Genomic DNA, 24,645 nt, shown 5'->3' on the forward strand with positions numbered 1-24,645 from the left:
TATCCCCCTCCAGGATGGAACCAATCCCCTGCCTCCCCCTCCTCCAAGAACAGCTATGGCCTCAGTGGAGAGGCAGAAGTGGAGACACTGACAGAACCTTGCTGCCTGTTCTCCTACTTTATTTCTGAAATGATGCCACTTTCTATCAATACTGGATGAAATGTTAATAATTGCACAAAGTTACTCTATATTTGGTCTATGCTAGTAAGCTCTGTAAGTCTGTACTTAGTCTGTGCTTTGTGTAGTGCTTTGAGATGTACGGAGGAGTATACTGGCAGAGTATACTAGCAGAAATAGGGAGAAATCAAAGAGGATGTGATCAAAAATCACGGACAGATGAGATTTATTTCAAGGTACTCGCAAGTCTATGAATTTTACATTTGACTCCTTTTTTACAGGACCAACTCTCAGTTCCAGTGAAAAAATTAGTTGAAGTCAGACTTCAGTATTTCTGAAGTCAGCAACACCCTTACTTACAATGTGGCAAACAGTAAGCCCAACCGGCCAATAAATTTGTTAAAGAAATTATTTAATCTCCATTTACAGGTCACTCAGTCGTCTGTGAAAGTGCATGACATAGACCAAAGGCAAAGGAATGAAAAACAGCAGGATTAAAGTGTCACTTTCCCATGCTACTGTGCCCAGGTGATTTTTTTACACCCAGGAAAAGAGGCAGTCCAAGGTCACTTGGTATTAAACCTGCACACTAATGACCTTATTGATTGCTCCAAGGAGCCCAATGATTGGGCAAAAGGCCAGGGCACTTCAGCGAGCAAAGCATCTCAATTAGGTACAAGCTCTTTGCCAAGTTCTTCAGGCTGCTACACATGATGTGACTCCTTCTTACTTTTGATCTCATTCCCTCAAATCCTCTCGAAATCTTAACAAATGGGACCAGGCACAGAGTGGGTTAGAGCAGAAACTGAAGGAAACAGATTACATCATACAGCAGTTCTTCTCTAACAAAGCACCAGTCATTCTGTTGGAGTTGGAGCTTTTTCTTCTCCAGTCAACTTGCAGGAGAGAGAAATTTTCACAGAAGTTTAATTAATGGCATCAGGTGATAGACCTCCAAGGACAGCATGTGTTTATGAAATCAGGTACTGTACTGTTAAAAAAAAGCACAAGAAATGAGTAAAGAATTACAATGTATCAGATGTATGAACATTTGGGAAAGCGAATGTCACTTAGAGTAAAAGGTAGCACTTTTAATAACAAAATGTTAACAACTAAAACTAAATTATACAGTCTCTGTCTTTTATGTCCAGCTTTTGGGTGGGTAGGTGTTCAGGTCTTGCCTTTTCTCCAATAGCTCCATATCTGCTCAAAAGCCCCACAATGAGCTACACAAACTTTATCACCAAGGAGGAATAAATTATTTTTTAACTTTTGAACAGCATAAGACATTTGCACAGCTCTTTATAACACCCTCCCCCCCTCAAAATCAAACACATGGGTCCCTGGCCCAAGGAGCTTACAGTCTAATCATGCAGCTCACCCATTGACCCACAATAATACTCCCATCTTGATTAGATAGTGTCACTATAGAGTCATGCTTTGCTACCACAGATCTCCTTATCCAGAAAACAAAGAACTAAGGTTAAAATTCAGCCCACATGAAGACAGCCAGATTAAGCATTCCTTCCCACTTAAGCCCCCTGTGAAGGGTCAGAACTACTAGTTGAGCAGACACGAGAGATGACTAATCCCCATATGTGCTGGTTTCTATGCAGGCCTATGTGGGACTGGTACAAAAGGGTGCTCTGCAATCTAGTGTTACCTGCTTTATATATACTGGGCTTGATTCCAATTTTCTGTAGTAATGCCACTGAAGTTAGTGGAGTTATAATGGTATAAGAAAGGGGAGACTGCTGGTGACATTTTTCAGTCATATAAAAAGCACATGGGGCCTACCATCTATGATTCCTTGAGCTGTAAAAATGCAGCAGAAGCTGCTTATTATGAACTCAGATACATCAGCTTCTTTACCTAGTAAAGCTGGGCCAAAACCAGACTTTGTATCAAAATCTAGATTCTGCTTTTTCCCTCCATTTTGCTACCTAAAGTTTGGGGGGTATTCAAGATTATGGTGCGGCCCCATTGCAATTTACAATGAAGTAAAGTTAAAGATCCAAATAGTTACTAGATTTGCAAAATTGAAATGCACTGTGAAAGCAAGTTTCTGCTCACAATAAATATCTTGCATGGAAAAAAGTTATTTCACTTTAAGTAGGTTCCTCTGTACACTAAAACTGTAAACACTGTTGCTTGTTACTAAGTAGAATTAAGAGAATATATACATGAAGCAACTAGTGTTCACAAAATAGTCCATACTAGGTAAATCTATTAGAGATGAGTAGTGTCTTGACTTGTTTTGACATGAGATTGATTTTTGTTCACTGTTTTAAGTGGGCTCCCATAAGTCAACATAATGTACTAGTTTATCCAATTCCAAAGGACATCAAGAGATGAAAAAAGACAGGCTGCTTAGTAATACAAAATACATGTTACCATTTCTAGCCAGCATACAATTAGAAGACCTTTTCAAATATTTTGCAGTTGGTTTATGTCTTTACATGCCCAAATTTGGCCATCAGTTAAGTGTGTGTACGTAACAGAAATTGTGTTAATGCTGAAATATTAAGGACAAAATTTTCAGCCAGATGTCTTTTGGCCATCAATTGTGTTTGTGCACAAACATTTTCTCTTACATACCTGAACTTAGACAGAGGCAAAGTTTAAAGTTCTAACACCTGCAAATGTGTATGTCCTGTGTATCAGTATACATAAAATCCTTGTACTACATTTTATAATGAAAATTCTAGCACAGATACTAAACAGCAGTTTGAGTGTGCATGCAAATGTTTATACCTCCAGAGAGTAATCACATATATGTGACTGTACAATTCTGCATATGCACATGTGAAGAGTAAGAGCCGGAAAATTATGTCCCATATATTTGAGTGACACGAACAGTTAATAATGTTAATTAAACAATCAAGAGACTGGTTGGAGGGAAAGAAGTTTCAGCTCTTTTATTTAGCACACTGACTAACCTGACTGTGCTCAGGCTTCTGGAAACATCCAGCTTACATTGGACATGCTCAGACCATAGCTATTAGCGTAGTCACATGCGTACCACTAATGCATAATCTCATCTCTATAATTTGCCCTATACTAAATCATACATATTTTACAAGAGTCAGCAACTCACACAAATTGCATCAGTGGAGGTTGAGGTCTCTTGTTGGAGAGCAGGAGGCCTAGGGAATTCAACCAATAAAGACAACAACATGAAAAAAGAGAGGCTTCAACAAATATAAAAAAGAGAGGGGTCTCTGGGAAAGAGAGGTGGAAAAATGGGGAAGGAGATGTCCTGAAGGCTAAATTGAACTAGTTCAACAGCTGAGATGGGGGCAAGTCTACACCACAGTGCTCTCTCTACATTGGTGCTGCTACATTGTAGCTCAGCTGGGGAAGATGCCTTGTGTCAACAGGACAGAGCTTTCCCATTGACATAATTACTCCAGCTCTGCGAGAGGCTGGAGTTATGTCAGCAAGAGAGCATGCCCCACTGAAATAGTGCCAGAGTGAACAGCCCTCAGGTCGATGTAACTTATGTTGCTCAGGGGAGTGTAGGCCAGCCTGGAGAAAGCTTAGGAGCTGGAATCAAAAAAATGGAAAATTGGAAAATGAGAGAGAAAGGCCCTGTCACCTGGAAGAAATAGTGAGACAGCAGAGAGGGAGAGACATGACTTTGACAATGGAAATTTGTTTCATGTACCATATGTTGGATAAGAGCATGAAAGAACTCCATGCCTGCAAGCAGAGCCGGTCTTAGGAGTAGGCTGAGACTGCATTTCAGTCCAAACTCCCTACTCCTCCCCCCAGGTTTCCCCAACCCTTTTTTTTTTGGTCCGGTATTTTTTTAAACCATCTGGCAACCCTACGGGCAAGCCGAGTGGTCACCCAGGGCTGCCAATTGGTTAGGACTGGCACTGCTTGCAAAACTAAACTAGCTCTTTATGAAGACAATTGTTTGCAGAAGTGTTGGAACTACAAATAGCCATGTGTATTATAGAATTAGATTCCAGCCATCTCCTTTCATCTGCCTGCTGATTCTGTATGGTTTTATGAGAACAATTCCATTCCAGGTACAATCAAATCCTTACCTTGCTTTAAGTTATGATAAGAGGAAGCTGCACATCAAATTTGGTGGTCCTAGCTAGCTCTTACCATTTAGGAGGAGTTCTTGAACAAACAGACACACAGAGAGATGCACAAACACTCTCAAATATATACAGGCAGTACCCGGGTTACGTACAAGATAGGGACTGTAGGTTTGTTCTTAAGTTGAATCTGTATGTAAGTCGGAACTGGCATCCAGATTCAGCCGCTGAATCTGGACACCAGTTCTGACTTACATACAGATTCAACTTAAGAACCCCAGGCGTCCCCAAGTCAGCTGCTGCTGAAACTGATCAGCAGCTGATTCCAGGAAGCCCGGGGCAGAGCAACTCTGCCTCGGGCTTCCTGTAGTCAGCCGCTGGTCAGTTTCAGCAGCGGCTAACTTGGGGACGCCTGGGGCAGAGCAGCTCGGGTGCTGCTGGGTTGCTCCAGTAGCGCGGCTGCTCCTTGGCGCTACTGGACCAACCCAGCAGCACCCCAGCTGCTCTGCCCCAGGGGTCCTGATTGAGCCACTGCTGAAACTGATCAGCAGCGGCTGAATCAGGACTCCTGGGGAAGAGTAGCTGGGGTGCTGCCGGGTTGGTCCAGTAGCGCCAAGGAGCGGTGCTGCGGGACCAACCGGCAGCGCCCTACCTGCTCTACCACAGGCCCTGGGCTTTGCTCCACATCTCTCTGGTCTGCTGAGGGGGGCACTAGCTGCGTCCCCCCCAGCAGACCAGAGAGACGCGGAGCAAAGCAGCGGAGGACCTAGGCCGGACCCGCGGCGCTTCCAGATCAGCTGGAAGCGCCAGGTCCACCGGGTCCTCCGCGGCTTTGCTCAGCGTCTCCCTGCTCTGCAGACCAGGGAGACGCTGAGCAAAGCCGTGGAGGACCCAGGGCCGGACCCACGGCCGCTTCCAGATCAGCTGGAAGTGCCGCGGGTCCGGCCGGGTCCTGCGCGGCTTTTCTCAGCATCTCCCTGGTCTGCAGACCAGAGAGACGTGGAGCAAAGCGGCGCAGGACCCAGGGCCGGACCCGCGGCGCTTCCAGCTGATCTGGAAGCGGCCGGAGGTCCGGCCCCGGGTCCTGCGCGGCTTTGCTCCCCGTCTCCCTGGTCTGCTGGCTCCCGGAGCAGACCAGGGAGACGGGGACCAGCTTTTCTTGCCCCGGAGGAGGCGGGCGGCGGGACCAGGCGTTCGTATCTGCGGATTCGACATAAGTCGGATCCACGTAACTCAGGGACTGCCTGTAGCAGATAATCTGTATCATATCCAACATTAAAAGTCTGTTAATTAACTGAAGGTCATCCATATAATATTTTATAGTTAACATTTAGCCAATAAGAGAAATAATAAATATAAAAATGTATAAAAACTCAGAGATATGCTGATTATATTATTTTACTTAAGAATGAGAATAAAATGAAGGCAGGGTAAGGAAATCCCTTTTTTAATTTGGTTAGGAACAGACATGTACAATTTGAGCAGAAAGATCTCTCACCATAAGGCTTCCCTAAACCAGGGTATGTCTACACTACCCTCCTAGTTCGAACTAGGAGGGTAATGTATGCATACCGCACTTGCTAATGAAGCCCGGGATTTGAATTTCCCGGGCTTCATTAGCATAAGCGGGGAGCCGCCATTTTTAAATCCCCGCTGCTTCGAACCCCGTGTAGCGCGGCTACACGGGGCTCGAACTAGGTAGTTCGGACTAGGGTGCCTATTCCGAACTACCGGTACACCTCGTTTCACGAGGAGTACCGGTAGTTCGGAATAGGACCCTAGTCCGAACTACCTAGTTCGAGCCCCGTGTAGCCGCGCTACACGGGGTTCGAAGCAGCGGGGATTTAAAAATGGCGGCTCCCCGCTTATGCTAATGAAGCCCGGGAAATTCAAATCAGATATGCATACATTACCCCGCTAGTTCGAACTAGCGGGGTAGTGTAGACATACCCCCAGGTATTTAAGTGAATTTTCAGATAATGTATTTTAATCTGAAAATGTTTCAAGCAATTCATCACTTACACATGAAAAGACCCTTGATTTTGTATGGCAGATTTTATTCAAGACCCTAAACTGAATTAGCTGTAAATCTGGTAGTTATCTGACAAGAATGGCTTTCTGCCGAAGATTATGCAAGTTGGTGACATCAACAGAGGTTCAGACTCCTCTAACTATACAATCTCTGTCTCTCTTAAATCCTTGCAGAAGTCACAACAACCATTGGCAGCACTCATTTAGCTTGATCCTTAAAATTTGAACAACAGTAAAAACCACAATAGAAAAAAAAAATGTGCATTTCATTCAGATTTATAATGTTAAGCCTCAATTTATTGTATTTTTGCTTCCAAACTTTCTACAAATGAAGCAAATATTTGTGGAACTATAATTCTTTCTAGAACAAATTTAATTATTTGCCTGTAAAGAGTTATGATCTGCTTTAATTTTTTTATTAGCTTTTTTTAAATAAAGAATTGCAAAAGGAATGTATATTGCATTTCAGATTAGATGGATTCTGTGGTGCATTTAGATTTTGTGGATTATCCCTTCTGATTAATTTTACCAAGACAAAATTCTGCTCTTAATACCATCCTGCAATTCACTCCCTAGAACGTACTTCCTACAAGCACTGAATCCACTAATCTATAACAACCCTGCACGTTGCAAGCAAAATGTTGCATTCTTATGAACAGTGTAATACTTCACTGCAGTATGCTACTACATATCTATATAGCCTGTAGATCTATGATATTCATGAGAGAATCAACACATAAGAGAGAGTGCATTATAGGATGATTCTGAGAGCAGAATTTTGTCTTGGTTAATTTAATCAGAAGGGAGAACTTGATCTTTTTTTTCAAAATATACAGAAAGGAAGGCTGCTTGCCTGAGTTTTGTTAGCAAACTCCTTTGTATAAAATAAAATTTTAATCAAAGAAAATGTGATCTCTAGACTCTCTTCTAAAAATGTTTTCCATTCCCATTTTCCTCCAAATTATTTCCATTAGCTTTAGTCATTTATAAAATCAGATGTTCAATTCAGTCTGTTTTCCTGAACTCTGTGTTTCATTTTCAACTAATAGTTAAAAAAAAAAGATCAGAACAATGTAATGTGGTATGAGGAGGAAAATCTCAACATTCAGATTTTGGATTCAGTTTGACTAAAAACTCTGAAAGTAATTACCTAGGTCTTCAGCTGGTGTAAACTGGAATAGCTCCATGGAATTCAGTGGAGGATATACCAGTGGAGTATCTGTTCCATAATATTAATGTGAGCCTTCAAAGCTTTCAAATCCAGTAAAAAATTATTTTTTTGGACCTACTGATTCTAATTCATCTACAACAAGTCTCCCTCAATTTATATTAATTTAAGACGATTTTTGATGCACCTTCTTCTTAGGGCCTTCAGTGATATCAGTGGAAAGATTCCCCTTAAATTCACTGGAATTTGGATTAGGGCCATAATGAAGTGTTGGGATTTTTGGTTGGTTTGGTTTGGTTTTGGTTTTTTGAATGGGTGAGGTTGTCATATGTTTCAAAGAAATGTAAGCATACTCATACAATTTTTATAACTTCCTCATTCGCAGCTTGAGAGCATTAGCTTTCATGGTATTTCTGGCTACTCTACATCTGGTTAGAAGCAGTTGGAATGAAAAACATTTACCAAACTTCTTTGGCTACAACATACAGTTGTATGAAAACTGAAGTATTCAACACTGCTTTCACGTTGGTCGTTTGGAAAAAATGGAAATTTAAATTAAATTAATGGAGATTGCCTATCTCCTAGAATTGGAAGGGACCTTGAAAGGTCATCAAGTCCAGTCCCCTGCCTTCACAGCAGGACCAAGTACCATCCCTGACAAATTTTTGCCCCAAATAACCTCTGCAAGGATTGAATTTACAACCCTGGGTTTAGCAGGTTAATGCTCAAACCACTGAGCTATCCCTCCCCAACTCATAATGATTTTACGAAGTCTAGAAATGGAACAAAACTTGGACCGTTTATCCAAATCCACTGAACACAGATGGAATGAATACAATGCAGCCCAGATTTGAACCATGCCTTGTTTTGTAAGATGAAAACGGAACGTTGTGTATCCATAGTTCTTCATTTATTTGTTTTAGGTCACTGATCCACAATAATTGCAGAACATGTGATCACTGGACACAGTGCTGATGCTTTCCTTAGAAATATGATTATGAAATAATAGTACTAATACCAATGCCACCAAAGTGATAATGAAAGCTATATTTTGAGGCCTAAACCTGCCAGATGATGTGTGCGAGTGAAAGTCCTTGAACACAAACTGTTTGCAATATGAGGTTGTTATTGAAGTATCCGATGGCCTGATGTACTTCCACAAGGGGGGGAAAACTTTGTTATTACTAGTATAAGTAAATATGAAAGCAAAATAAGAAAAAAATCATTTTCATAGGCAATTAATGTCCAGAATTTGTGTGTGTGTGTGGGGGGAGGGGGGGTTCATTTCAAAAGACACTTATTTAAAATGAAAAGTAAAGGTAAATTGAAAAGAATCCTAATCAGTGGTTTATTTTAATCTCTAAACAAGTATAGAAGTCTTATAGAAGAAGGAAACAAGATATGGGAAGCCATCTACCAATGAGAAATAATGTTAATTATAAGCAGTCATATAGACAGTGGACAATATTTTATATATCCTGAAGATGGACTGATAAGGAGTTGACTCATTTTGTTTTATGGTCAGATCATAAGGGTTACTTATTTTTTAAAGATGTGCCTGTGCATCTATGTCCAAGAGAAATCTCAATGCAAGATAAGGTGGCTATGATAATAAAAATAATCAAGAAAAGAGATGACTACAACAGCAAATGTAATTAGAGAAAGAAGAAAATGAAATAATGGATCAAAAGAAAACTTCTATTCTGTGCTCTATGGTCTAATCAACGAAGTCTGTGGCTTCCATGTTTTAGTGATACTTTAATACTTTATCCCTCAATTTAAAAAAGAAAGTTTAAAGGGAATATTTAAATAAATAGTATTTTAAATGTGAGGTCTAATTTACATGCTGGATTCAGGTCTGCCTATGGGGGGCGGGCAGGCACAGGGGCAGTTGCCCTGGGGTCTGGAGATTCAAAGAGGCCTGAGGCTCCAGATGCCATTGCTGCTGCAGTAGCAGTACCAGTGGATGGAGGACTTGGCCCTTTTAAATCACTGCCAGAGTGCCGTACTGGAGTGCCAGGCTGCTCGCTCTGGGCTGCATTAAGAGCTGAGGTCGCTACCCTCAGGTAACACTGAGCTGGCTGCCCTCCACCCAGTCCTTTCCACCATTGGCCCCACTCTTTCTGGGAGCACAGAGCCTTCCCCCTCCTCACATTGCTCAGTGGCTCTCAGAAGTTGTCAGCCCTGCTGGCTGGATTCTGGAAAGTAGTATCTAGTCCCAGAAAATGTACACTCCAGTTAATTATTGAGTTCTCTCTAATATGTTTGTATTGATTTTTACAACAGTATCATATTTTTAAAGGTGTTTTAGTACCTCAAAATGCAGATTGGCACCTATATCTACACAGAAAAGAAAACCCTGTGACTGGCCTGTGTCAGCTAACTTCGGTTTGCAGGGTCTTAGTGCCTGGACTATAGCTCAAGCCCGAAAGTTTACACAGCAACAAAACAGCCCCACAATCTGAGCCCTCTGAGCACAAGTCAGCTGACATAGGCCCGCTTTGCTATGTTGATTTACCTTTTGCGGGATTTTCAGAAGCACTAGGGTCTGAACTTCCAGTGAATGATGAAAAATAAGTTCTTAGACACTTTTGAGAACCCCACTGGGCCCCATTCTGCATCTTTAAACACCTACGTATTTTTTTAAAGATCGAGGCAGAGACCTTATTTTACTGCACACGGTATCTACAGCAAAACAGTGTCCAGTCCTTATATACCCTTCTATCATCCTAATACAGATAATAACTAACCAAATATAATCCATTCCAGGAAAATACATGAAACTCTGTGCACAATTGTGCTTAATAAAGATGTATTTAAAACAGAAAAATAAAATCGTGTTACATAGTGAATACTAGCTTAGGGTATGTCTACACTACCCCCCTAGTTCGAACTAGGGGGGTAATGTATGCATACCGAACTTGCTAATGAAGCCCGTGGAACGAGGCGTACAGATAGTTCGGATTAGGAAGCCTAATCCGAACTATCTAGTCCGTGCCGTGTGTAGCCGCGCGGCACGGGGTTCGCACTAGCCAGCTTTTAAAAATGGCGGCGCTGGCTTTATGCTAATGAAGCCCGGGAAATTCAAATCCCGGGCTTCATTAGCAAGTTCGGTATGCATACATTACCCCCTAGTTCGAACTAGGGGGTAGTGTAGACATACCCTTATTGTCTCTGTTTTATGTTCTGATTTTATGGAAGTCACCATGATGTAGTACAGCATAGCCTACACTCAGGGTATGTCTACACTACAGAGGTTTTTTTTGGAAAAACAGCCGTTTTTCCAAAAAAAAACTTCAATTGCATCCATACTGCAGTCACGTTCTTTAAAAAAAAAAAAAGAAAGAATTGAGGGGTTTTTCCGACACTGGTAAACCTATTTCTGCGAGGAAGAAGCCTTTTTCTGAAAGAGCTCTTTTGGAAAAAGGCGTGTGTGGACAGGGAAGAGGGAGTTCTTTTGCAAGAGGAGGAAAGAGGGAAAAGCACAGGTGCCCTGGTGGCCATTCTGCCTATAGAAATCACAGCTTACATGCGAGTTAGCATCCATTTAGTGTGGACGCTATCTTTCGAAATAGCAAATCGCTTTTTCGATGAGCTTTTGTGTGTGGACACTCTCTTTCAGAAGAAGATTTTTCAGAAGATCTCTTCCAGAAAAGCTTCTTCTGAAAGAAGCCTGCAGTTTAGACATAGCCTCAGAGGAAATGGAATGCGGTATCTAACAAACACAATGTTCCTTACCTGAACTTTTACACCTCGCTATCTGCAGAGATGGGGAGAGATGTTTCTTAATGACATATTTCATAGTGACATTCTATTAGCCTTCTCTGCTGTCATTTAAATAAAAATAGGGCTCTCTCTCAGTCTCTCTTTTATTTATTTATTTATTTATTTATTTATTTATTTTGTTTGTTTGTTTGTTTAGGAAAGGGAAAGAGTTCTTTCCTGTCCTCTGTTTTATCAGATTTTGTCTGATATTAAATGGCAGTGCTTCATACACTTTAAGATGGATGTAAATATTTCTCTTCAAATGCTCCACCAGTTACTGACATTTCATGACATTTCATGGAATGTGAAATGTCAACTGGAAGATCACTTGTGACCTCAGAAATGAGAGAGAAGTTGACGCCAGGAACCAGAGTCCGAGATTTAATGAGGGAAATCTTTTTGTGAGATGACTAAGCTGTGCTGAACCAAGTATTGCTGATATTATAGTGTGGTTGTATACAAACCCCACACTGAGCAACAAGGGGTTAAGGAGGTGCCTTCAGCTTAGCCAGCCCCACAGGACCCTGTCATGCACCTACTAAAGAAGGAGGAGAAGGGAGGACAGCAGATATGCTACCAGCAGCTTCAGGGAGATGAGCTGAGGAAACACAGACTCTCTCTCGAAACAACTGCCCAAAGCCCTCTTCCTCCGGGAGGCCTGGGCCTGCTCCAGAGGCAATCTTAAGAAGGAAGCATTGCCTTCTGGATTGTACTGATCTCATTGATTTTTGTTCAGACTACCCCATGGGGTTGCCATCCCTCCAGGACTGGCCTGGAGTCTCCTGGAATCAGCATCAATCTCCTGGTCACTACAGTACTGACAGCAATCCTGGAGATTTTAACAGGCTATTATAACAAAATGACATTATGTCATGCTAAGGAAAAAATCTCCTTGAATAGTTTTAGTCAGAGCTGGCAACCCTACTACTCCAACAGGGGAAAGCATTGGACTGAGCTGGCCCAGAAGGAGGAAAATGCCCTCGTGCTTCCTTACACTTTACAGCCTTGTACAATTTCAGGGAGGTAGTAGGGGCCATAAATTCCCCAGGTGTCAGATTACAGACAGCCCTCAAAAGACTCTGGGTCAGAGCCTGGAGGAATGGGAGAGCCCCAGCTTTCCTGCTAATAAGCCCCTGCATGTCAACAGACAAACTTCTAACCACTAGGCTGCACTCCAGTACCAAGCAACCCTGAATATGGCCATCACATAGAGATATAATTTTAGGACAATATCCAAACCTGTGTAAGCTTGTGCCAACCTTTGAAGCTGTAGTGGTTCAGTCATCCAAAGAGACATCAAAATACTACCCATTTTAAAAAGACAACACAAATAAGAAATCATCTATTTCCAAATTTCAATTTCATCTACTTCCAATTTACAATTCTCAGTAAATTGCATACTGACATTTTGAATGTTCCTGGTTTATTTCTGATGCATTATACTGACAGGTCCCATTTCCTGACATGCACTGGACTAGAAAATTGTAACACTCCGTGGTTTCCTAAAACCCACATCTAAGCATTGGGGAAAAGGGGATTACTAAAAGTATGTCTTTGTAGTTTGTTTTAAAAAAAATCTGTTATTGTTCCTATTCACTCATTGACATTGCTTAATCAGGAATTTTGATGACCTGTAATTGGGATGTACCATATCTCCTGCTAGCTAGATGATGACATTTCAGAGAAACAGAAGAACACTATATGTCCTGATGCAGGGGAATACGACTGCATTTTCTTTATCAGAGTGTAACATAATGGAGATGACCTCTATTGTTCATTTTATTTGTCAAGAGCACACACATTGGGCCCCTAATGGGATAAGACAACAGTGAATAACTCAGGGAATTAGACAACATTAGCTATACCTCTACATATCTAGATCACCCATTTGAATCCAGTTCAAAATAGTTACATCGAATGACTATTTAGTGGCTTATATTAAACTGGACATGTCCACATCACCAAAGCCACTGTAACACAGAGATCACTTATTGGTATTCTTGTGGAAATTCATAAATGAAATGCCATTATTGATGGGTAGAACCCGAACAAGAGAGACAGAGAAAGAGGGATTTTGTAACATACCAAACGTATTTACAATGCCGATCAAAAGATAACAGTGAACTTCTTTGCATAGGGCGAAGTTTAAAAAAGTAGAGGAGCCATGACAATGGGTATTATTGAACAGTGATAATGGGTGCTACAGACCACCATGATTAGGAGAATGGGGGGGAGGGGGAATCCTTAAAAACACCCACTGTGTTTGAAACTACAAGACATTTTAACTTTCAGAAATCTGCTGAGTAACAACGGAAGCCAAATGAACATAATTAAACAGATTCCTAAATTATATACAACATAACTTTATAAATTCAGAATATACAAATCTAACCAGCAGAAATGTATTTCTTCTGAGATGTGTTTCTCACCAGCAGGAATGTAGTACTTTTGTATATGACAAAAACATATTAAGAAACTTGATGCAAGAGACCATGAGATACTTTAATTCTGCCTCCTGTGAAGATCCCCATTTTTAATCAGTTTTTACTGTAATTAAAAAACAGTTGGTATCAATTGCTGAGGACTTATGAGAGCTTCACAGTGAGTTAAGGGAAGTTTGATCTCTTCAGTAGATAATTCCACTGGTCATCCAGCAGGCCTTTTGAAGTATGGGCTTGGGGTAAAACTGCTCCTAGTATAGCATGGCCAGATAGCAAGTGTGAAAAATGGGGACAGGGTCAGGGGTAATAGGCATCCCAATAAAACAAAAGCCCTAACTATGGGCACTGTTCTTATAAAATCAGGACATCTGGTCACTCCTTCCTGAAACAGCATAATTATCTGTATCATGAATCTCATGCTATTTCATGTGTTTCTTAAAGGCCCAGCTCCTACAACCAGAGACGTCCCATCCATATAATGGCTCAAGGTTACAGCCCTGGACCCCATGCTTTGGGGACACCTGCTAGTTCCCTGGCTGTGTCACTCATGGAAGGAAGCTTCGGGGAAGGGTGGAGTATGGGTGGGGTGGGGCACAGCAGGAGCAGGAAGAGAAGGTGTAGGAGCAGGACCTGGGATGAAGGAGAGGTGTCCCGGGTACTGCAATCCTTTAGGGATGGGCCTCCCTGAAGCCATGTGATTATGGGAGGATCTCAGCTAGCTCTCCTACTTGTAGAGAAAGTTTGAACATGACCCAAATGCGCCCAAAGGCTCAAATATCAGAAGGAAAAGAAAAAAAACACAATGTATTCTCTTAAAAAATCTCATGATTTTAAAATCATGATTTTCTAGTTCGGGGGATTGGCAATACTATGGACTGCACTTCTATTTCAGTTACCATGCACAAAGAATCTCCTCTGTCTCTCTCAGTATTTCAATATTTGTTCATTTCCCTCCTGGCCTCATAGTTTAAGAAAAGCTTATAATTCCAGCACAGCACTAGGCCTCAACTCAGTGAAATTCCATAGATGAGACATTATATTTTCCATACAATAAAAATGTTGGCTAAGATACAATTCTCAAATGCAAAACAGTTTACAAAAACATATTACTGTGTGGTTTGCACATATGATGGAAGTCCTTGAGGACTTTCAAAATATGTAGGTTGGGTTCAATTAAGTATGTTTTGATTCAGTATTAACCTTCACATTCAAGATTAAATGATTCCCTACATAGTTCATTGTTTCCTGTTAATGTCCTTCACTGTCTTATTGTGTAATTGTAGTTAGCTCGTCGTATTGACATTTCACATTAGACAGATGACTAAATTACAACTAGAGAATTATTACGTTTTCAAATAATAATGTCCTGCCTAAAACTATTATAAAAACTCCACTCTCTCTTGTTAGACAACTTCTGAAAAAGAGTGGTATTGGTCGCTATTTCAACCATGATGGAAGGATTTCATTTGAATATGCCTATTTGACTTCGGCATTTATAAAAGTACATAACTTAACATTTGAAAATTTCTGTTTCAGTTCTTGCTAATGATTAATTTATTGTGATATGACAGTTGTACCATCAACAACACATATTGGATCTGGGGTAACTAAAAGTCCTCTATGGTCTCCAATGGAGACTTTACATTAAGAAGTGTACCCGCAAGATACTTTTTAAAAATTAAGGAGAAGAAAAATCTATTATATCATATGGACTGTTTCTATTTTCTCCCAACTGGCATATTGGGGGGGAAATTAGAATTGCATAATCACTGTATAAGCCAAACTCTATTCTTTGAGGCCCACTGACAGGGGAGGGCAAAGAGAGCAATTGCGATTCAAAAGGGCCCACTGCTCCTAGCAGCTACCGCTGCTACTGTGGCAGCAGCAGTGGCTGTCGCTTTGGGCCCTTTAAATCACTGCTGTAGCAGCAACTATACAGAGCTTAGTTTTTGTAGAGTACACAAAATAAATTAACCACATTTATTAAAAGGTGAAACAGGAATCTGGAGGGAAGGGGGGTGGGAGAGGAAGAGAATGTTCCATTCATGTGAACTGCATAAAAGCACTCAGAGCTAATGTTCCAAAGCACACTATGTACTCAGAATATAGTTGTGGGTTAAACCAAAAGTGATCATTCACACTTGCCATTCTATTAGATTTATAATTCACAACTGCATTTTGTTCCTTAACAATTATAGTAAATATAAAGAGGAGGTGGGAAAAGGGGGCAAATAGTTAAATCTTCTGCATCTTTTCCTCTTTTTTTTTTTTTTTTTGTAGGCTTGCCACACTGAATATCATGTGGAAAATTGGTACTTTTAATGAATAAAAATTAACAGGCAAACTAAAAAAAGGGGAAAGGGAAGGCATGCTGCTGAATACTATTAAGCTTGTGTTCTCTTGTTGGAGAAGGACATGCGTGAATCAACTGATATAAGATGAACTACACTTAAATATCTTAGGGTATGTCTACACTACAGCGTTAATTTGAGTTAACTTAATTCGAAATAGTTAATTTGAATTAAGCTAATTCAAATTAACGCATCTACACACAAACCCTATTTCAAAATAGCATTTTACTATTTTGAAGTAGTGTGTCCACACTGAGTGGATCCTGAAACTAAGTTAAGACTGGCCAGAACCAGTGCTGGCAGGGCATCAGGTTAGGACTTAGTGTGTGGGGCTGCTGCCTAAGGCTAACTGAGCTCCGTGTTTAAAGGGACCCTACCCCCACCCCAGACAGACAGTTTTTAGGGTTCTTCTTAGGGGAAGAGTGAGGGTGAGAGAGGGGAAGAGGAAACCTGGGAGAAGGGAGCTGGAAGGGGGAAGCAAGGAGAAGAAGGGGGAGGAGAAGCTCAGGGCACAGGGTTGGGGGTCTCGCCAGACCAAGTTGACTGCTCCTGGGGAGTGGTGGAGGGCTGGCTGCCTGGCTTGCTGGCTCATGTTTTGGGGCCACTGGGTCAGGGGCCCCGGTGGCCACTGCTGGCTCTGGGCTGGTCGGCTTGGAGCTGGCACAGGCACTGTGGCCAGGGTCTACCCCTTTAATGGCTCCGGGGCAGAGGGAGAGGAGAGTAAGTTTTCCTGGTTGTGCCCAGAGTGGCCACCAAGGCTCTACACAGCCCTTAATTCTAAATAGCTATTTCAAATTTGGTATAACTCCTTGTAGAATGAGGTTTACCAAATTCGAATTAAGTGCTCCGCTATTTCGAAGTAATTTAGAAATAGTGGTTTGAATGTATAGACGCTATTAAAGTTAATTTCAAATAACTGTTATTTCGAATTAATTTTGCAGTATAGACATACCCTTAGAGGGGTAACTGTGTTAGGCTATGTCTAGACTACACTGATCTGGCGGAAAAAGGTACACAAATTGCACTCTGCAATTCACGTATCCTTTTCCTATAGTTTTTTCGCAGAGCCTTTTCAAAACTTTGGCCCATCTACACTGGGCCAAATTTGAAAAAAGCGTCATCTTTCGGAAGACAGGGCTTCCAAAAGAGCGCATTTGCTCTTCCGCAAAAAAAAGGTGGAAGAGCAGACGCGTTCCCCGGACGTGGCAAAGTTTTTCCGGGCTACCTCCAGTATACCGGAAAATTCCTGCAGTATAGACATAGCCTTAGTCTAACTGAAAAAACCCTAAAAAATAATGAATAACCAGCAGCACCTGTTATACCCATGAAAGCTCATTTATCTATATTTTTTGTTAGTCTGTAAGGGTAGGTCTACACTGCCACCCTAGTTCGAACTAGAGTTGCCAATGTGGGCATTCGAACTTGCAAATGAATACCGGGATTTAAATATTCCGGGCTTTATATGCATGTTCCCGGGCGGGCACCATTTTTAAATTCCCGTAGTTCAAACTACCTGCCCGCGGCTACACGCGGCGCGGACTAGGTAGTTCGAATTAAAGCTCCTAATTCAAACTACCGTTATTCCTCCTTCAAGGAGGTTTAATGGTAGTTCAAATTAGGAGCTTTAATTCGAACTACCTAGTCCGTGCCGCGTGTAGCCGCGGGCAGGTAGTTCGAACTATGGGCATTTAAAAATGGTGCCCACCCAGGAACATGCATATGAAGCCTGGGATATTTAAATCCCAGGCTTCATTTGCAAGTTCGAATGCCTACGTTAGCCACCCTAGTTCGAACTAGAGGACTAGTGTAGACATACCCTAAGGTGTTGCAGAATTATTTGTTGTTTAAGTTTTTCCACTTAAATGGTTAGCTTCTGTTCAGATAACCTAGAATACTGATGCCAAGTTAGTTACAATGTTTGAAAATTATTTTGTGATTTCAGGTTTCAAGAAAATGCTGTAAATGTTCCACATAATGCATTTATAACATGCCCCCTTACCATGCAACAGAGGGGAAACTTGCTTCCACTTGTTTTCATTTTGGGAAGCACTTATGGGAGAAAAGAAAATGCAAGTAGCCAGTGAAGCAACAAAAGCATCGCCAGTGTTCTGGCTTTTTGAGAAGCTGCTAATCTGAGTTTATCAAAGAAAACATTCCTTATTAAAAACAAAACAAAAACAATCTTCCCATATTTAATATTCATTCTATTAAATCAGTTATGTGCTACCTTCTTAAATGTGATTGAAGTATTTTCCAAATCAGTTAAATAGTAAACACACTTTCACTTCACACACACAAAAAATCTGTATCCTTAATATATGCTCTAAATCTAAGGCCAATAAAGCCAGCTGATTGCTTTGGAATTTTTTAGGAGGTTTAACAGCTGTACTACAATACTTACTGATAAAGAAAATGTATACTTGCTTCTTGAGAATTTCGATCTGTTCATAGTGAAACAAAGTAGAATTGTCCTAAATTGTGTCATTATTTCCAATGAAAATTATGGTATGGCATGCTTAAATAATGAGAACAAAAGAATGACCATACTGGGTCAGATCAATGGTCCTTTTAGCCCAGTATACTGTCTTGCAACAGTGGTAGGTACCAGATGCTTCAGATGGAGTGAAAGAATGGGGCAATTTATGAAGTGATCAAACAGATATATGAACAGAATTATGAGACACATAGATGAACATGATTTGTTGGGGAAGAATCAACGTGTTTTTTTCTAAAAGGAAATCATGCCTCACCAATCTACCATAATTCTTGAGAGGGTTAACAAACATGTTAACAAGAAAGATCTAGTGGATATAATATACTTAGATTATCAGAAAGTCTTTGACAAGGTCCATCACCAAGCAAAGTAAGCTGTCATGGGGTAAGAAGGAAGGTCCTCTCCTGGACCAGTAACTAGTTGAAAGATAGGCAACAAGGGGTAGGAATAAATTGGTCAGTTTTCAGAATGGTGACAGGTAAAAAACAGTGTCTCCCAGGGGTCTATACTGGGACCAGTACTGTTCAACATATTCATAAATTATCTGGAAAAGGTAAACTGGGACATGGCAAAATTTCCAGATGATACAAAACTACTTAAGATAGTTAACTCAAAAGCAAACTGTGATACACTACAAAGGGATCTCACAAAACTTGATGACTGGACAACAAAATGGCAGATGAAATTCAATGTTGATCAATGCAAAGTAATGAACATTTGAAAATATAATCCCAGTTATACATACAAAATGATGGTGTCTCAATTTGCTGTTATTGCTGAGCAAAAAGATGCTGGAGTCATTGTAGATAGTTCTTTGAAAACGTCCACTCAATGTGCAGTAGCAGTCAAAAAAGCTAACAGAATTCTGGGAATCATTAAGAAAGAGAAAATAGAAAAGTATCAGTCAGATTGCATATAAAACCATAATGCCCCCACATCTTGAATACTGCATGCAGATGTGGTTGCCCCATCTCAAAAAAAAGATAAATTGGAATTCAAAAAGATAGAAAAGGGCAACAAAATTGAAGGCATAGACGAGCTTCCATATGGTTCCTCACCATTGACTCTTAAGCAAGAGAGATTAATAAGACCTGGACTTTTCAGCCTGAAAAAAAAGAGATGACTAAGAGGAACAGGACAGTTGTCCATAAAATCATAACTGGTGTGGAGGAAGTAGAATTTTTTCTGTAAGCAGGGGCAGAGCTACTACTTGCTAGCAGCCAGCTAAAAGGAGAGAGCTGCCCCTGGGGTGGGTATCCTCACTCAAATTGTTTAACTCTGCGAGATAATTAAATGTTAACTGCTGATATGTAAATACAGCTCATGTCAGGATGGGGAAGGAATCCGAGGTGTGGTTACATAAATCCAATTCAGACAGGACTGATGGAGGATTGGTTGTTAGAATGGAATGTGATGTATTGTATCTAATTTGGACTGTTGCGGGGGTCACAAGTCATGCTACCCCTAAATGTGAGAACTGTAAAATATGACACCAGTGCTTGCAGGAGACACACCATCATTGTAAGAGGTCTCAGATGAACAAGCTTCCCCCTTCCAGAATTGAGTGAAATGTGTTGGGGGTGGCAGGGGAAGGGCTTGAGCCAGCCTGCTTCATGCCTGCCATGTGTGAGCTGTAAGACTGGTTCAATTTGCCTCTTTCCCCCTTGTTTTAAGGATAGACCTGAAACAGACTCCATCAGGTGTCTTTTTGCTAGTCCAGTGGAAGCTGGAATCTTTTGGCAGCCTAGGTGGTGGCTCAAGAGTGAAATCATTAAGAGCTGAAGTCACTGGTTTGTCCTGGAACCAGACCCATTGCAGCCAGCAAGATTGGATAGCCAATAGGAGCAGTGGCAGGTGTCCAGCAGAGCAGCTGGCGGGAATGACCAGCGGGCAGCAGGTAGCAGCAGCAGACCACAGGAGCAGCACAAAGGTGGCATGGCCTTAGGCTCAATGAGTGGAGTCATCAGGGTGATGTGTCAGGGTCCGCACTGACTGGACAGAGCTGTAAGTGGGGCATTTGAAGTGGGGTACTGTCAGCCGAAATGGTCAGGGCAGTGTGTGCGTATGTGTTACACCCAAGTCTTCAACTGCTGAGACGCAAAGTCTCGTTGCAGTGGGCAGCCTAGGAGGCTGGAGGGCACCCCGAAAAATAGTTTAATGTCTGTGACTTTACTGCTAGGACCGGGGTCTCGTCGCAGAGGGCAGCCAACAGGCTCTCAGACGCCCCGGTGTGTGTGTGCGTGTTATACACCCGAGACTTCAACTGCTGAGACCGGGGTCCCTTGCAACGGGCAACCTGGAGGAGGTTGACGGGTGCCCCAATAAGTTTACAGGGAGAGCTTTTAACACCTCAGATTTTAACTGCTAGAATCCAAGATTCCTTCGCAGCGGGCAGGCTTAGGGAAAGACTGAGAGGTGCCTCAATGGATCTGCCACCGGGGAGTGACACAATCCAAAACGCCCAAGCTCTCCCTATACTTGTCCCTTATGATCGGCTGAAGTTCTTTTGTTTGTGTTCGGTTCGGGTACAGCAGCACGGGTTCAAGTCAGAAGCTTGACACGCACTGGCTTATTTATAGGAGAAAGAAAGAGAAAAGAAATAAAGAAACTTGGTTCAGTATATATATATCTATAAGTGAATGAGGGCACCCCACTTATTCCCAAAGTTTATAGCTAAATCACCTTACCAAAGGCAGTTTACAATAGAAATGAAGCAGTTTGACTTAAGAAAACTATAATAAAGTAACTAAACTTACAACAGAGTGACAATTAAAGTGTACACATAAAGAAAACACATTGCAGGTACAATTCTCACCCCTGAGTTCCAGACTTGGCGTGGCCAGCGTCTTTCTCTCAATCCCTCAGGAAGAAGTAGGGCGAGGTTGGGCATCCCACGGACCTCGGGAGACAATCAATACCTGCCAGCAGGTGTAGGTGATTGGAGCTCAAATGGGGTGGGAAACTCAACCCCTCTTTATACCCCTTGGGTCACATGGGCTTCTTCCTGGTCTCAAGTGGCCAATTAGGAAAAATGGCTTTGAACGCCAAGTTTCCCACGAAGGGTGCAAAGCATAATTCACACCTGGGAAGATGCAGACAATGGGCACCTCTGATATGTGATGGGCGAAGATTCCTCTCCTGAGACAGTGCAGGCGTGTCAATTACTGACACTAGCCATCACGGCGACGGGAGGCCTCCCAGTCGTCAGCTAGCCCATTTACTGTCTGGTTTCTGTTTATGGTAGAGTCAGGGACAGGCACCACACCTGCGTTCCCAGGGCATCAAAGGCTGACTGCCTTTCTCTTGCTCTCTGGGGGGGGGGGGAGGGAAACAAGATGGGGTTTGTGTCTGGCTACAGGTATGGAGAAAGTTTGGGTAAATGAATGGAACCTTTTCAATGTTGGACTAGTAAGCCTGAGGGGCAAAGGACATTGCTCAATCCATTTGAGCTGGGATGGTTACTCGTGGGGGGTTAGGAACTAAGTTTGTGGTATTTTCCCAAGCTAATGCCATGTAACTTCTCTCCCTCTTTCATTAAAATTTATTTTCTACACTCAGATTTTGAGCTTGTGAGTGGGGAAGCATTGCTTTTCAGAGGCTCCCAAGGGTGTGTGAATTTCCCAGGCTACTGGGTAGGGGCTCAAGCCAGTTCTGTGTGAGATGGATGAAAAGGGACTCCTAGATATTGAATCCAGCCCTGGCTGCTGTTGTCACTACGTGGCAGAAGGGTTACATTTCCTTCTCATAACACAAGACTGAGGGGTCCCCAAATGAAATTAATAGGTAGCAGGTTGAAATAGCACACAACACAGTCAATTTATTGGAGCTACTTGAATGAGGATGTTGTGAAGGCCAAGAGTATTACAGGGTTCAAAAAAGAACTAGATGAGATCATGGAGGATAGGTTAATCAATGACTATTAGTCTGGATGGGCAAGGATAGTAACCCTATCCATTGTCTGCCAGAATCTGGGAATGGGTAACAGGGGATGGAGACAGGATACTAGGCTAGATAGACCTTTGCCTGACCCAGTATGGACATTCTTATGTATGACTTGTGATAGGGGGGGAGGCAGACACAGCATCACCCCAGAAAAAATGCTACTAGAATTATCAGCATGAATTGTTCTTACTTTGCCAGATTTGAATGTCAGAATATTTGAATGAGCATCTGCAAAAATTCTTTGAGATGTAAAGGGCCTAGAAGTTTTATTTGTGGGTAAGGGAACATACAAGAATATAATAAACACACCAGTTTTCTGCAACTGCCGCAAGAAACAGAAAAATGTCTGTCAATCACCATTATTTTGCCTTGTTTCCTTGATATTATTGAAAATAGTTCAAAAGAAACTTTTCATGCTGTTAGTGTGTGAAAGAAAATCATCTCCATGCTCTGGTGTGGCACGGGAGAATATGAGGCTCTGTTACAAACAACTGTTAAATCAGCTAGTTCAATTCTTCAGCTCTGTTTATTAACACAGCAAACTTACCACAAAATTTGGATTTCATAATACTTCTAGCAAATAAAATAAAGCTTTAAATATCCTTTCCAAGACTTGATGACAGCCTGAAAGTGACTTGACTTCTCAATATACCAATAACATCTCTGAAGTTCCAGGAAAACATCACTACTATATTAACTCTTTTAGGCTGTGTCTACATTGGCACCCCTTTCCGGAAAAGGGATGCTAATGAGACCAGTCGGAATTGCAAATTCTGCAGGGGATTTAACTATCCCCCGCGGCATTTGCATTTACATGGCTGCCGCTTTTTTCCGGCTCGGGGTTTTGCCGGAGAAAAGCGCCAGTCTAGACGCGATTTTCCAGAAAATAAGCCCTTTTCCAGAAGATCCCTTATTCCTACTTGAAAGTAAGAATACGGGATCTTCCGGAAAAGGGCTTATTTTCCAGAAAATCGCGTCTAGACTGGCGCTTTTCTCCGGCAAAACCCCGAGCCAGAAAAAAGCGGCAGCCATGTAAATGCAAATGCCGCGGGAGATATTTAAATCCCCTGCGGAATTTGCAATTCCGACTGGTCTCATTAGCATCCCTTTTCCGGAAAAGGGTGCCAATGTAGACACAGCCCTAATGTTTCGGGAAATACATACAGAATGTCCAGATCTCTCACACTTAAGTTCTGCCACCAGTGTCTCTCCATGGACAATATGTTTTAGACTCTTTCATGTTCAAAATTTCTTTAAAAAAAATAAAAGTCTCTCTTTACAAAAAGAATATTCCAGGAAGTGTTAAATGAAAAAAAGGGAAAAAAAGAAAGAAAATCTGCCTCAGTTTAGTCAATTGAGGAAGCCTGACAAGTCATTAATGAATAATGAATATACATCTTAGCACTTCTTGACCTCCTCTCAAAAATTTTCTCATCCTGGTTACTCGAAGAGACAATTCAACTAAATTAAAATGACATCACATGAGGTAGGAATATCAGATATTCAACACTAAGATACTGTTCAATCAATCATTACTCTAGAGCCAGCAGCAGCAACATTAGTAAGAGTGGAATAGCATGTTGGAACCTCTGTAGAGGGATTGTCAGCTTCAAGAACTGGAACAAGACTATGATTAATCTAACAAAGTTACCTTCATGCAATGCCAACTTCCATTTGTAGGTAAATACAATGGGCCAGATCATCCAGGGGACATAAGCACTATAGAAATCATGTTATATATAACATCAACCTTTGCAGTTGATAGGAGTAGCTCAAGAAATATTCCTAGCTGTATTATTATTATTGCTATTACTTTTTTAAAATTGATGTAATTATATATTATATATTATATTATTTCTATTAACTGTTAAAATCAATGGCTTGTTGAACTTGCAAAACTTTAGATATGCAACTATTGTAATCTATTTAGTCTGACAATAAATCTATTACTTTGATATGAAACATATGCTGCAATCTGTCACCTAATGCATTTGATTAATACATTTTGCACATATTCCTCTTTTGTCCCTCATGGACTTCCAGAGATTGAAAAGCATTTTTTATTGCTTACCCACTCTTGACATTTTTAGTTTTGTGTCTCCATTGGGGATCTACATTGCAAATCACTCTGTTTTATTCTACATTTACTCAGAACAAAGAAAACATGACCAAATCTCTTTTGAGAACAAAATGTGTGTGTGTCTTAAAGATATAATGCATCAATCAAGTTCTCTTTGATATGTAATTAATAGGCTTGACTGAATACGAATTGAGGGCATCTCCA

At 41.4% G+C, this 24,645-nt stretch overlaps 1 long non-coding RNA gene across 1 annotated transcript in view; it reads right to left on the reverse strand.

The window, feature by feature from the left end:
- Positions 1-403: 403 nt before the first annotated feature.
- LOC112547256 (uncharacterized) overlaps positions 404-24,645 on the reverse strand; it is a 41,315-nt gene continuing 17,073 nt past the window's right edge. Inside the window, exons 2-3 of the long non-coding RNA XR_003090993.3 lie at positions 19,165-19,284; positions 404-1,108 (exon numbers count right to left, since the gene is read on the reverse strand). This is a non-coding gene — a long non-coding RNA (uncharacterized LOC112547256). The remainder of the gene's footprint in view (positions 1,109-19,164; positions 19,285-24,645) is intronic.

The sequence above is a fragment of the Pelodiscus sinensis genome, chromosome 3 (genome assembly GCF_052426305.1).
Source record: "Pelodiscus sinensis isolate ZL-2025 chromosome 3, ASM5242630v1, whole genome shotgun sequence".
Lineage (NCBI taxonomy): Eukaryota > Metazoa > Chordata > Testudines > Trionychidae > Pelodiscus > Pelodiscus sinensis.